Source organism: Chionomys nivalis, chromosome 19 (assembly GCF_950005125.1).
Source record: "Chionomys nivalis chromosome 19, mChiNiv1.1, whole genome shotgun sequence".
Taxonomy (NCBI): Eukaryota; Metazoa; Chordata; class Mammalia; order Rodentia; family Cricetidae; genus Chionomys; species Chionomys nivalis.
In genome coordinates, this window is record NC_080104.1 from 25,400,476 (window position 1) to 25,414,304 (window position 13,829).

Here is a 13,829-nt window from a genome sequence, read left to right on the forward strand (position 1 = left end):
TGTTACAAATGATATCTGAGAAGGGTTGTTATCTAGACTTCACCTCCTCACACTAGGTTAAAATTTTGTGATGAATTATCCGAATATCATAAGATTAAAAAATTCTGACAATGGTCAAAGGAGAAGTTTAAGAGCATACCTATCACAAAAACCATATAATATAACAAAAATATATCCCTTAAGGAAAGCCAGGATACCAGGGTGGTTGTGGAACACACCTTAATTGCAGCTTTTGGGAGGGAAAGACAGCTGGATCCCTGTAAGTTTGAGGCCAGTCTGATCTCCGGTCGAAAAAAAAACGAGATCCAGGATGGCAAGAACTGTTATACAGGGAAACCTTGTCTTGAGAAAAAAGGAAGGAAAGAAGGAAGGAAGAAAGGAAGGAAGGAAGGAAGGAAGGAAGGAAGGAAGGAAGGAAGGAAGGAAGGAAGGAAGGGGAGATTCGCATTTTTCCTATATTTGGAAATAATTGATAATGATTTTTTTTCTTTTTAAAATTGATTTTATTGAGCTCTACATTTTTTGCTGCTCCTCTACCTTCCTTCCTCCTCACCTTCAACCCTCTCTCTTTGTCTATTCACTCCCAATTTACTCAGGAGATCAGGTCTTTTTCTACTTTCCATGTGGATTAGATTCATATATGTCTTTCTTAGGGTCCTCACTGTAGTCTATGTTTTCTGGGATTGTGATTTCTAGTCTGGCTTTCTAAGCTTTATGTTTAAAAACCACTTATGAGTAAGTACATATGATAATTGACTTTCTGGATCTGCGTTACCTCACTAAGTATGATGTTTTCTAGATCCATCCATTTGCCTGAAAATTTAAAGATGTCATTATTTTTTTCTGCAGTGTAGTACTACATTGTGCAAATGTAACACATTTTCTGTATTCATTCTTCGGTTGAGAGGCATTTAGGTTGATTCCAGGTTCTGGTTATGTCAAACAATCTTACTATGAACACAGTTGACAACATATCCTTGTGGTACAATTGAGAATTTTTTGCATATATACCCAAAAGTGGTATTGCTGGGTCTTGAGGAAGGTTGTTTTCTAATTTTCTGAGAAATCACCATAATGATACCCAAAGGGGTAACAGGATGCAATATTAACTCTAAAAAATCAGTAGCCCTCCTTTACACAAATGGCAAATGGGCAGAGAAATAAATCAGAGAAACATCATCCTTCACAACAGCCACTAATACCATAAAATATCTTAACTATTTGATAACTATAACCAAACAAGTGGAAGATTTGTATGATAAGAACATTAATATTTGAAGAAAGAAATTGAAGAAGACACCAGAAAGTGGAAAGATCTCACATGCTCTTGAGTAGGTAGAATTAACATAGTAAAAATGGCAATCTCACCAAAAGGAATCTACAGAATCAAGGCAATGTCCATCAAAATCCCAGCAAAATTCTTCACAGACCTCGAAAGAATGGTACTCAACTTCATACGGAAAAAAAATACCAAGAATAGCCAAAACAATCCTGTAAAATATAGGAACTTCTGAAGGCATCACAATCCCTGACTTCAAACTCTACTACAGAGCTACAGTACTGAAAACAGCCTGGTATTGGCATAAAATCCAACTGGAGAACCAGTGGAACTTAATTAAAGACACAGATATTAATCTACATACCTACGAATACCTGATTTTTGACAAAGAAGCAAAAATTATAAAATGGAAAAAAAGCATGCTGAACAAATGGTGCTGGCATAACTGGATATCAACATGTAGAAAAATGAAAATAGATCCATTTCTATCACCATGCACAAAACTCAAGTCAAATTGGATCAAAGACAGCAACATAAAGTCAATCACACTGAACCTCATAGAAGAGAAATTGGGAAGTACACTTGAATGCATTGGCACATTCATATAACCCCAGTAGCACAGACACCCAGAGAAACAGTTTATAAATGGGACCTCCTGAAACTGAAAAGCTTCTGTAAAGCAAAAGGGTATGATCAACAAGACAAAACGACAGCCTATAAAATGGGAAAAGATCTTCAACAACTCCATATCAGACAGAGGACTGATCTCCAAAATATACAAAAAACTCAAGAAATTTGCCATCCAGGAACAAATCATCCAATAAAAAAAATGGATTACAGACCTAAACAGTGAACTCTGAACAGAGGAATCTAAAATAGCTGAAAGACACTTAAAGAAATGCTCAACATCATTAGCCATCAGAAAAAATGCAAATCAAAACAACTCAGATTCCATCTTACACCTGTAAGGATGGCCAAGATTAAAACATTTATAATGAAAATTTAATTGTTACATAAAGTCTAATTTCAGATATATAACACATGTGGGAATGGGGTATAAGACAGAGAGAGAGAAGGGAAAGATTAATAGTTGCTGTGTGTAACACACACACACACTCCTGTTAGTTACGAATGGAACACTATAAGTATGCTTCTCTTAATAAGGAATAATTTTAGGATGGTATAAAGATGGTGTAACACAGGAGAATTCTTGGTTAATAATTTGTATTGGTGAAGCTCAGATAAAAGTAATGCTCAACCCATGATTTTTGATTTGAATTTATATAACTGTAGTCATCTAGATTTGGGAGAGGTCTGAGTTTAGCTAAGAAACACACCAGATTCAATTGCTGAGGTATCATTTATAATACTTTACATGTTATGGACACGTCCTTTAAACATGTGAAATGATTCTTGCTTTTTATCCTTTTTTTCCACTTTTACTCGTATAATAACATTTTAATATGATATATTTTGATCATATTTACTCCTCCAACTTCTCCTACATCCACATATTCATCCCTACCCACCCAATTTTGGTCTTATATTTTTTAATAATCTAGGGAGGACAATAAAGACTCTCGTAGTTATAATGAATTGTCAAAACTAAACAGACATGCACACAAACATCTAACTTTTCATATTTTTCTACATTTGCTAACATTCACAAATCTGTCAGTGCTCTTCCTCACAGAGATTCATTATTTATATTAAAAAATAAAAGAAAACTTTAAAACTTTCTATATGACCAATGGGAACAACTTACAGTCTATTAAAAGCTACTGATCATTGATTTGTATGCATTGAGAATATTGCTGAATTTTGAGTATTTCTCTTCATCAAATTTTCAGGTATTTTTTTTTCTTTCCAGGTCAGAAAGCATATTTTTACCATTTTTTTTTTCAACTCAAACAAGCTTCAGTATTTTATCTTACACAGCACATCTATGAAAGAAGAAAGAAACTGCAGGTAACACTATTCTGTTCTTACTTTATTGATCAGTAAAAGTAAGCTCAAAAATGTTAAATCACCTACCCCAAATAAAAGAAGCAGGTGGGCATTATGATCCTTTCAAATGTTCACATTCAATTTGGTGTCCAACACATGCAATTTTCAGTGAAGTTGAGCAGTATTACTTTGTGCAGTACAACACTCAAAACATTTTATAGGCCTTTGTAAATCCTTTTGCTCCCTATGAGATTGGAAAATCAAAATGTTTTATAGATAGCACAATGAATCATGATGATTTGTTCTGCATTTACAAAATGCTTACACATCAAAATACCCAATGCATTTCTGTTAACTCTCAGCATTTACAAAGCAGCATTTCAGGCAAAAGCGTTTCAGTATTGGATAAGTAAGCTAACAACCAAATTCTCCTCCTTGTATATTGCCTTTCCATCCTTTTTTTTTTTTTTTTTGAGAAATCCCTGTCCATAAAGACATAAAGATAAATTATTATGCTTTTCTTCAGAGCTTCGAAAAGTTGTATGATTCCAGAATCAAATCAAATATTTTACAAAGCCTATGTATTTGAATGACAGTAAATGTGTGAGTTCTTTACACACATAAAATTGTCATGCTTAAATTGTAAAAGCAAAATTGAGGTTACTTTAGAGTAAGTATCAAAACAGGAAAGAATCTGTTGTATAAAGCAAGACCAGCATGTGCCCTATACACAAAGATGTGCTGCACTATGCTATGTTTGAGATCTACTTTATTACAAAGACCAGAACTGTTAAACTATTGGCTTATCAAGAATAGATCTCATCAATTTATAGGACTTAAAAAAAAAAGGAAAAACCTATGGAGAAAGGAAGATCAGTAGTCTGAGTGTAGAAAGAATACAGGAGGAAGCGAGGGAAGCCAATCTGAGTTAAACAAAAGGGAGGCACTGTATATAATGTATATGTCATTCATTGATCATAATCAATAGACATTCTAATAATGTAAACAGTATACTGTGCATGAAAATGACATCAGTATGAAGGAGTATTTAAAATATTTGATTTGTGAAAAATTTTGATAGATTAGGATGCTATATACCTCTGAGAACCTGAAGTATTTGGAAAATTTTTGTGTAATTTTACTAAATTTGGATACATTTCAAAATTTAAAAGTCTTTTGTTTTAGAACACAGCTTGATAATATGTCAGATGTATCCTTTTTTAAAAAACCAGTTAATATTTTGTCAAAATATTATAGGCATAATAGATTAAAATCTGTGCTTCTTTTTAAAATATAACTATGGCATGTTTTATCTATTCTATTGACATCTTTATGATCTATAGTAGGGAGAAAAATACCCTAGTAGATATCTGTACTACTTTTAAAAAATTTTAGCAATATTTAACACACTACTATAAAGGGAGAAAAAAGAAATCATGGAACAGGAAGGTTTAAACTGTGATGGAAGAAAGCAAGGCAAAGTTAGATACGTGTCTTATAGAAATATGCTTATTTAATATAAACAATATTGTTCATGTATTCCTTTTTCTTTTAAATGTATTTGATATTTCTATCATGTTTTTCTCACTAGAGAAAATTTTAGGATCAAAACAATTATAAATAAGTCATTAAACTTCCTTTAATTTAGTCAATACATATTAAAGGATTTACCAGAGAAAGTGAAAATATTTGAGAAGATAAATATCCTTTTTCTTAATTAGACATTAAGTGAATTCAGGCAATATATAGGATTCCATGAACATTGAATTTCACATTTTGACATGTTTCTTAAGAAGATAAGCTTGGTTTAGATTTAGTAATTGAATTAAGTTGAATTTTAAGTACGGCTTGTAGCTACTGAAACTCAACTATGTGTTAAACCCATTATGAACTTAGAGGTCCCTCAGGCAACTAGAATTAAAACTGCTATCCTTGTTCATCTGTCATTAAATCTCAGAACAATTTTCAGTGAAATAATATATGTGAATTTCATTAAGCAAGTTGGAAATCAAAAGTTATTCCTTAAGGGTTATAGTCCCTCTTCTTATTATAGTCTTAACCATCATGATACTGTATGCTTATTTTTTATGTGCTTTCAACAAATCATGATAAATAAGAAATGAAATTCAAGTGCAAAAACTTACTCCTTCCTAAAGGTTGAGCAATTTAAGTTCTAAAATAAATCCACGTGCCTGTTCACGAAAAAGCTAGTAGCCATGTTTGACCTCTTTTATTCACATTTCCTATTAATTTAGGTGCTTAACGGTAACTATGTGCCCACTCCTGTGAACATCTTTGGGGTTCCTGTACTGTGCTGCTGAGCTGAGTATAAACTATGAATTTTTAACTCCGCAAATTTTACTTGGCAGTTATTTAAGACTTAAAAAAAGAATGGCTAATTTCATCTTTAATTTTTTTTTTTTTTTTTTTTTTTTTTACATTTCCCAATTTCCTGCAAATGGGAAGAAGGCAATGTCTCAGAGAGGCAGGTGCTGTAACAGGATATCACATACAGTTTTCATTGATTTGCTTTCTCTAACAGATTTCTAATTACTTTCACAAGACACTGATTGAAAGCGCAGCTTCTCTCCGTCACTATCAGAAGTTCTCTGGCTGGTTTTAATTTTTTTTTTAAGGGTAGACGATGATTGTTTTCTTCCACACTTCCCCTCAGCCATCGATCATGGACATTTGGAGAAGAAACTGTTTTCATTTGTGTCAATTACCAGTGCCATTCATTTTGAAATAAATTAGATACATCCTGAATAGGAGAACATGTGTCTCGTTATTTTGAGCAGCAGTGATGTATGTGAATTTCCACAAGAATCCCAACAAATCATTCTTTCCTAGGAAGGGTATAATTTTAGCAGGGCAAAAACATTTATATTAATAAGGTTAAGATGTGTGACTGACAGGATAAACACTCTTCATGGTTAAAAATGTGATGTGGAATATTATAATTCTTGCTAAGATTCTAATGATATAATTAACATTTTAAATATATTAAAATTATCATTAGGTGTAAGATCATGACTTGTTCTTCCTGGCTTGAACAACCTCTAGAAAAATAAAATATGATTCTTTACAATTATAAGACTATAAGAAAACTCTAATATATTACAATGTTTGCATAGCAAAAATTTATATAAAACATTTTATATTTAAGCATGATTAAATCAATATTAAATACTTTGCAGAGAATGAGCTAGGTTTATCTCAGTCAAAAACTAAAACATACATAGGCTTTAAACATTAACAAGAACTCAAATAATGCACACTTAATATAGGAATTTCACGTTTCCCTCAAAGTATCTGCATGTCATATCCTTTTTCATCTCTGTACAGCACTAGACTACAAGTGATAGTAAATTTTTGTGTGACCTTGACAGGCCTACAGAATATCCAGGGGCTGGCTATTCATTAGTCCTGAGTAAACCCCAGAGGCCTTAAATGTAGAACAGGTAGACTTACCCAAGGGAGAATATACCAACTGTTTGCCCGTGTTTCTAATTGCAGTTTTAAAGGATGCGAATTGTGGTCAGTCCATATACACTGAAGTCTATAAATGTGAAGTGTGCTGCTTCTTGATAAGTTTCCACGGTCTTTATCAATAAATATGGTACTTCTATATAATTGATTTTAATGTAGAACTCTCGTATTAATGTGAAATTCCACTTTATCTTGCACGACAGTGAGTGAAAGATTACATAACTGCTGTTTGCTCTCAGAAATGGCCAGCCTAGCTGACACAGCTGTTATGTTAATTGTAATTGGGTATTGAATGAGAATGGAACTATCCAGGGAGGAAATTTCCATAACCCTTGCATCTAATATCAGACTTAAGAAGTAATTTTCTCCAATGCTGAATCCAAATTTTTTCATGAGTTCATCTGGAAGAATATGGTAATACATTTTTATCTATGTATCCAACACTAGCTTTCATAATTCCTTTGTTCACTTACTGTTTCTCAGCATAGTTTAGTAATAGGAAATAGGAGAAACAAAGAGGAATTCCAATTTATGTCTTTGTAATATACTTAAATTATTCTGTTAGACACATGTGTGCATACACATTTGTAACATACATGCAAAATATTCATGCACACATGCACAAATAGTCCTAAAAGTGCATTAATGGATAAACTTCCCACAAACATAAGTAATAAATATTTATAAAAGAACAGTTTTAAAACTCTAAGGAATATATAGTGTCTCCTTGCCAGATTTGTTTGGAGTAGAGTAAATATACTATAGAGACATCATTACCTCTGTAATTGTTATTTCTAAAAGAAATGTTTACAAGTGTATAAATTGGACAGTAAATTGACTATTGTCAGGAGTACTAGGAAACTCTTGGCATCTGGAACTGTGTGATTACATTCTGTTTCTTCCTTCTAAAACTAGTTATATAGCATAATTCCATATAAAATAAAATCTAATGAAAGGTATCTAAGAATGGCTTAAGTAATTATAGTTATTTATTAAGATATATGTTTATGCAGTCATCAAATATACTGAGTTACACTATGGAAGCATGTACTTATATGGTTAATTCTTGTTTTTAATACTTGCTTGCAGTGTGTAAAAATTATTACCAAGAGTTGTTTGTTTTCTAGTCGGCACTCTCTATCAATGTCCAATATTTAGCTTCGGACTAATTTCCTCAAAACTGACATGAATAATAGTTTGAAAAAATTAAGCTTTGAAAAATAGCATATAGGTTTCAAAAGCAGTCAATACTGTGGGAACAAAGAATTTGACTATGGAGAAAACTCACTGATGCAAATTAACATATCTGAAGCTCTTCTGAGGTATTTGCTGAAGCCCAACTACTGCAGAAAGTCCTACCAAGAAAAAAAATGTTCACAATATTTCGCATAGAAAATTGAAACTTTTGATTTTGAAGGTATCTTAGTTTCTAGAAAATAGAATACTGGGGTGGGGTGGGGTAAGTTAGAATTGAACCTAATATTTTTTACAAATTTCTTCTTGAGGTAACCATAAATCGTATGCAGAATAAAAATGGAACAGCCCCAGAGAGATCAAACAGAATGCACCTGACACCCAGAAATAGAATTAAGTGGAGATTTCATCTTCCTTCTAGCACTGAAAATCAGGTATGCATAGAGATGAGAAACTATGGAGTCATAGGAAGAGAAAGAATCACACACTCCTGTCACTAGTGAAGCTTGTGGTCATCTAAGAATTAAGAATTCTAATATATTTGCCATGAAGTTTTCAAGCAGACACATCATTCTTCTAATATAGAGACATTTTAAATAATGAGGTTAAAATAATAGTGAATTAAGCTCATGCCTAAGTGTATACAGACTTTATTCTTCACCAGTTATAATTTTCTGATTTTTATAAATCTTACTAGAAAGTTTACTTAAAGTAAAAGACATGCTCTACCCCATTTTGTAACCCTGGGAGCTTATGTCTTTAATTTTATCAGATTATAATCAGATCCATGGCACTTCTGGACAGCCTATATTCTCAGTCATAAAAATGTGGGAAGCTGGGCAGATGTGTTGCAAACCTTCAATGCCAGCATTTAGGGGGCAGAAGAAGTCAGATCTCTGAGATATAGGCTAGCCTGGTTTGTAGAGTGAGTTCCAGGACAGCCAGAACTTCACAGAGAAAACTTTTTTTTCATAAAGCAAACCTAAACTAAACTAAACTTAACTAAAAGTGAGAAACAAGTACTGAGTGGTTACTTAGAAATTTACTAGTAATAAAATTCTAGGCGTCCCCAAATACTATATATAGTTATTCCCAGGATATTTAAAAATGATTCTTCCCTGATGAGCATGCACCCAATCTTAAATAAGGCCTCATATTTTTTTTCTGAACACCTCCTTTTCTATTTTTGATAAACATCATCTTTGCATCACAGTGACTTGTCCTGACTTTTGTTCTGCTATGAAGTCTAGAATATGACTTTTCGTGGGTGGAGGTCCTTAAAAAAATTTGGAAACACAAGTTCTACTATGCCCCTAAGCCCTCCTATCCTCCTGAGATCTCAGGGGAACTCTGAAACACAGGCTGCAACTACCCATAGAGGACCAAGAGAGGAACTCTGAAGCACAGACTGTGATTGTACAGAGTGGATCAAGAGAATGAACTAAAGAGAACAAGAGAGTAGACCAAAGGAGCAGGCCAAAAGAGACCTCTGCAGCTCCCTGAGATAGTACAGTGACAGCACAAAGCAGACCTAGAACAGTTCCCAAAGACACAGACGGCAACTGCAAGGATTGGACAAAGAGGCAAAAACAATGCTGACACCAATTGGAGAAAGAGATGGGTAGGCATCAAAGCAAGAATTCATTCAACAACCTAAAAAACAACATGGTGGAAGCATAGTCCACTCAGATTGGCCTGGTCCCTGTGGAACATGTCCCAAATACAAGGGCACCCACATATATTAAAGAAACATTACTAAAGCTTAAATTGCACATCAAACCCCACACACTCATAGTAGGAGACTTCAACACCCCACTCGCCCTAGTGGACAGGTCAACCAGACAGCAACTTAACAGAAGAATAAGAGAATTAACAGATGTCATGATTCAAATGAATTTATCAGACATCTATCTATAGATCATTTCACCAGAACACAACAGAATACACCTTCTTCTCAACACCTCATGGAACCTTGTCTAAAATTGACCACATAATTGATAACAAAGCAAACTTCAACAGATACAAAAAAAAAAACAACAAAAAAAATGTTTGATTAACCTCCTGTATCTTATTGGATCACCATGGTTTAAAGTTAGAATTTAATAACAACACTAATTGCAGAAAAGGTACAAACTCATGGAAATTGAACAGAGTTCAACTGAGCAACCCCTGGGTCCAGAAAGAAATAAAGAAGTTAAACTTCCTAGAATTCAACAAAAATGAAAGAACAATGTACCAAAACTTATCAGACACTATGAAAGCTGTGCTAAGAGGAAAGTTAATAGCACTAAGTGCCTACATAAAGAAAGTGGAGAAAACTCATACTAGTGACTTAATAGCACACCTGAAAGTTTTAGAACAAAGACAAGCAGACTCACCCAGGAGGAGTAGAAGACAGGAAGCAATCAAATAAAGGGCTGAAATCAATAAAATAGAAACAAATAAAACAATACAGAGAATCAATGAAACAAAGAGCTTGTTTTTTTTGAGAAAATCTATAAGATAGACAAAACCTTATCAAAACTATCAGTAGGTAGAGAGAAAACATCTATTAACAGAATCGGAAAGGAGAAGATAACAATTGACACCAAGAAAATCCAGAGAATCATTAGGTCATACTACAAAAACCTGTACTCCACAAAATTGGACAATGTAAAAGAAATGGACAATTTTCTGTATAGGTACCTTATACCTAAATTAAATCAAGACCAGGTGAACATTTAAATAGACCTATAACCTGCAAGGAAATAGAAGCAGTCATCAAAGGTCTCCAAACCAAAAAAGGCCAGGGAGGGATGTAATTCTACCAGAACTTCAAAGAAAAGATAACACCTATACTTCTCAAATTTTTCCACATAATGGAAACAAAAAGAAAATTGTGAAACTTGTTTGTAAGAACTGACAACTACTCTGGTAACCAAACTGGAATTGGTATGTAAAATGAAAAAAATTGCTTTTTTTATTTAAAAAATAAAAACAAAAAGACTCTACTTTAAAGAAAAGAAAAGGTTAGCTGCACACCTCAGACTGTAGTTCTGAGTCCTATCTTCAGCTACACCACTACTGAGATGAAGACAATGTTTGGATATTATAGTATGCAGAAAGTTGCTGTTCATTAGCACTCACAACTTTATCATACATCTACAACATCACTCTTAATCCTTAGTTCCAGGGATCATTGGGGAAAGGGAAAGAGGAAAGGAAAAAAAGAAGTTTTAAGTGAGATTGCGTCTCTGCCAAATAACAGAAAGGCTACATCCATAAAATCTTGTCAACATGGTTGCCTAGAAAAGACCTGAAAAGCATGACAACATTTGATGGGTCAAGTATGGAAGGGGAAGATCCTGTGTGGCCTCAAGACTAGACAGAAACTAAAGTCAACTGTAGAATGAGGAGAACAGGAGAAATGATCTTTCTTAAGGAAGAATTCCCACCCCATTATTTATCCAATACCAAGGCTGGTAGAACAAATGTTAACTTTAATATTGAGAAAAGGAAAAACAGAATTTAAAAATGAGATAGACAAGTTGTTAAAATAAGCAAAACAATACAATTAACAGTGAGGACAGAACTTGTTTTTCAATCATATAAATGATAATCTAACTACAATTAAATAATGTAAAATTATGCCAAAAATACACGACTTAAAATATTCTTTTTTTTTTTTTTTTTTTTTTTTTTTTTTGGTTTTTCGAGACAGAGTTTCTCTGTGGTTTTGGAGCCTGTCCTGGAACTAGCTCTTGTAGACCAGGCTGGTCTCGAACTCACAGAGATCCGCCTGCCTCTGCCTCCCAAGTGCTGGGATTAAAGGCGTGCGCCACCACCGCCCGGCTCCTAAAATATTCTTTAAGTCTTACACCAACACAAGAAAAACAATGAAGATAACATTTAAATTAAAACCAAATGAAAAATTCTAATGCTATAAAAGAGCTAAGGGTTCAGAAAAGGCACAAATAGACATGAAAGATAATTCAGAATTATAAAATACTTAATCTAAGTGGGAAATATGGTTGTCCATCAACACATTGGGACTTGTATGTGTAATAATAAATATATAGTTGGAAGCATGGGTTGTGTATTTGGAAATGCAGAACAGAAGTAGAAAGAACAGTCTATTCGCAGGGGGCATATTAGCTGTATTTAATTTATGTCAGTTTTTGTCATGTGGGCGCCAGGCGCCATTCTGTTGTGGGAGCTGCGGGCTGTGTTCCTGTCGCCCCAGCTCCTGGTTGCCTGGCTAGCTTATGCCCCAAAATAACAACACACAAACTGTATTCTTTTAAAACACTGCTTGGCCCATTAGCTCTAGCCCTTACTGGCTAATTCTCATATCCCGATCAACCCATCTCTAATAATCTGTGTAGCACCAGTCTTACCGGGAAAGATTCAGCATGTCTGACCTGGCGGCTTGCTTCATTGCATCTGGCCAGGAGAGGAGCTGCCCTGCATCTGAGCTCACTTCCTCTTCCTCCCAGCATTCTGTTCTGTTTACTCCACCCACCTAAAGGCTGGCCTATCAAATGGGCCAAAGCAGTTTCTTTATTAACCAATGACCTTCCTCCATCAGTCATATATCATAGTTATTCATAATGTGAACCTGTGATAGTCTACAAACTCAAATTATTTATTTTGAACCAAGCCAATAACTTTCTACTTTTATATTACTCCTTTTTTTATGATGACAAATTTTTTACAAATACTGTGGTTGTGGAAAGAAGATACAAAGCAGCAAATGATAATCTATAGTATTGCTGGTGTAAAACTAAGTAAAACACCACCTCTGTCTTTTGATGAATGATTTCGAAGAATCTGTAATACCATGCCAGGTTCTATCCACTAATCTTTAATAAATGAAATAGAAATTAAGGAACATGTATCCATGCCCCATGACAATCAGTGAATTATGAAAATATACACTAATTCAAGAGTATTTTTCTAATAGCACTGCTGGGGATAATTTCACTTTACACTAGTGATTTAGTCTTTACAAATTTATCATAAACAGTTCTTGATGAATTTCTCCACATTCAAACTCTTTGTTTGACCCTAAATATTCACATATAAAAAAGATATTTTTATTTTTCATCATTTTTTATAGATATCAGTTATAATATGTTCACAAATTCCTCAAAGGAAAAAAAAATATTGTGGAAAAAGCAATAAATTTACAGTTGAAGCTTCAGTTATTTAAATAAAAACATATATGTTCTAGAATAATGGATCTCAGCCTTCCTAATGCTGTGACCTTTAATATAGGTCTTCAGATTGTGCTGACCCCAAACAAGCACAAAATTATTTCATTGCTACTTTATAACTGTAATTTTGCTTTAACTGTGAACAAATATTTGCTATGCAGGACATCTTATATGCAAACCCCGGATGGGTTGTGACCCAGAGGTCGAGAAGCACTGCCCCAGAAGTTCATCAGTGTTCAAAGCACCAATGGTTTGGCGAGAACACTGGGTTAGAGGCAGAAACCATGAAGTCATTCAGAAAAATTCCTCTTCAAATATAGGCCTAAAAGAGTTTTCTTTTTCTCTTTTCTTTCTTTTTTTTTTTTTTTTTTCTAAGACAAGGTTTCTCTCTAGCTTTGGAGCCTGCCCTGGAACCTAGCTCTTGTAGACAAGGCTGACCTTGAACACAAAGAGATCTGCCTGCCTCTGTCTCCCGAGTGCTGAAATTAAAGGCATATACCATAACTGCCCGGCTTAAAAGGGTTTTCAACAATATTTGCATATTAGAATTTTTCTTCATAAAGCCTTTAAAGATAAATGGATTATTTTAAGAACTGTTAACTAGACCATTTAAGCATAATTTGTCTTAATATTTGTTTTCAGTTTTGAAGGAAAACAAACATTTAAGAATTTTTGACCTCTTGTTCATTTAAGCTATATTTATGTCAAATAAACTTTTACACGCT